The sequence below is a fragment of the Sprattus sprattus genome (genome assembly GCF_963457725.1).
Source record: "Sprattus sprattus genome assembly, chromosome: 2".
Classification (NCBI taxonomy): domain Eukaryota; kingdom Metazoa; phylum Chordata; class Actinopteri; order Clupeiformes; family Clupeidae; genus Sprattus; species Sprattus sprattus.
The window spans coordinates 6449747-6452138 of record NC_137921.1 but is presented as its reverse complement, the minus strand read 5'-3'; positions in this window follow the sequence as shown (position 1 = coordinate 6452138).

Sequence of the window (2392 nt, the reverse complement as noted above, 5' to 3'; positions counted from 1 at the left end):
CAGGCTGCTTCCCATTGGCTGGTCGGCACTGAGGGGGCTTTTGTTCTACCACTCCACCACCACCCCTTCTCCTGTGTCATCCCTCCCTCCCTCCCTCGCCGTGGCCCCTCGCTCTGCTGTGAGCGTGAATGGACATACGCACAGTCGCAGAGCGTCGCTCAAACTCGTTCCGGCCTCACCGGCCGACGGAGACTGCCTAGCGGGCGCGCTGATTGGGCGAGGCGACATCCACCTGCTGGCTGTGTGCCCCAGTGTTCCGATCGGTCTCATCCCCATCGAGGTCCAGCGGCGTTCGGGTGAGCCGGGGAAGGACAACGAGGAACACCGCTTTTTGGATGGCGTGGCCGGGTGTCCTGGTATGAGATGTTGCGTCCTTCTAACCTTAATCGTTAACTTTTGTTCAGCCTGTTCGTCGCTCCTCGCCAGCACTCGGATTGTAGTTACGAAAGATTTCAACGCTGAAAAAAAATCCTTTCACCTGCGCTAGAACAGCCTACTATTTGGCTCTCAAGCATGGCTACCTTGAAATAGTGATACAGTCCTTTCTGCGCTTTTCACTGTGTGTCCTCCTCTCACATTTGTAAGGTAATTTTAGGTCGAAAGAAGAATCGCCTAGCAGAGCCAGGAACAGGGTTAACATGTGCAGTTAAGTGTTACAATAAATATTGATGTTTGTGTTCTACAAGATGATTATAAATCATCATGTAATTTTTTGTATCTGACATTGAGAATATTAGCAACAGTTCACTAAGAGCAAACTGCGTTGCACATAACAAGGAACACAGTATTTATCCAGGTACTGAGTCAGTGTGTGTATGATTTAATTAAGGTTAACCGATATCTTTTTCCTGTTCTGTAGCGTAATGTATGCGTCCTTGCATTCTGTTCTGGGGCGCCTGTTGCGCATTTTCTGGCGTGATCTTGTGACAGACTGGGGGGCACCGACGCTCAGAGTGGACGTTTATCTTTCGCTGCATCTCGTGAGGAGTCCTGTAACCGTGAGCGGGCGACTCCATCCTGTGTGCTCTCTCGTCTGGGCGCGCGGGGAGTGAAGGACAACAGGTGCCCCATTCATGCGCGTGCATCCCAGCGGTCCATTAGATGTTAAGAATGCATCAGCAAAACCGCACGAAAGCTTAACGGTTGTGAGGAGAGGGTGTCTTCTTAGAACATTTATTTATTTTTTCAAAAAAGAAATATCGGCGGGACCAGGCTATTTTAATAAAAAAATAAAGTTGGGTCGTTGGCTGGCATTGTCATCGGGTGGATAGACAACACGACGACACATTAATCTTTATTTCCCCTCCTAGTTAAAGCGAGGTATCCCCGTTTGTGTATAGTTGAACGGTTGAATGGACGACCACAGACAGGCACCAAAGACAGAACAGGTAAGATCGCAGGGATCCAACGCTGCTCGTCTGGAGGAGGAGGTTGCAGCTTCACAGCAAGCAGGCACTACTGCGCCTCTCCACCTACCTTTCACAGCTGGCCACACCACTGGAGCCCACATGCATACAAATGAACATGGGATGTGCTGTGTTGTGTGTGTGTGTGTTTGTGTGTGTGTGTGTGTGTGTGTGTGTGTGTGTGTGTGTGTGTGTGTGTGTGTGTGTGTGTGTGTGCGAGAGAGAGTGTGAATGAGAGAGTGTCTGTGTGAGAGAGATAGATAGAGAGAGAGAGCGAGTGTGTGTGTGTGTGTGTGTGTGTGTGTGTGTGTGTGTGTGTGTGTGTTTGTGTGGGTGTGTGTGTGTGTGTGTGTGTGTACATGTGTGTGTGTGTGTGTCCACGCCCCCTTCTGTCCTATTCTCCCTGCTCTGTATGGCTTTTTATTCCTATCTGACTGTGCTAAGGATTCATATAGGGATGGAAGCCATGCAGGGCGCGGAGCCCACGTCTCCATGGTAACCAAGGAGAGAGCAATGGGCATGTCGACCCCTGCCAAACACCTGGCCTGGCACCTGTCTTGGCACGGGCGTTTGAAAACACCCCACTCTTGCTGCAGGGAGGCATGTCTGAGGCAGTGGGGCCATCCTGTTTACAGACAGCTCTCTGAAGTAACACCCATACACAGCCTCGCCGGGGTGAAGTGAACGCATCTCAGCGCCATGGGGGAAGGCGCCAGACATAAACCCTATAAGCACGAGTCTACGCACAGCCGACAGACTTCACATCTCATTACAGGTTCACAAAAGACCTGGAGAACTAGTAGATGGACTGTGTGCATGTATACAGTGTGTGTGTGTACCATTTCCTGACGTATCTTTAGGATGATGAGGTCCTTTGACGTCCTATAGTTTATTTGTAGTCTTTTGGGACGTGGTGGTGAATGGCGTGAGTACTGACAGTAGTGTAAACCAACCCGGGTTCAGATGTGCTCAAGCATTACAGTTTA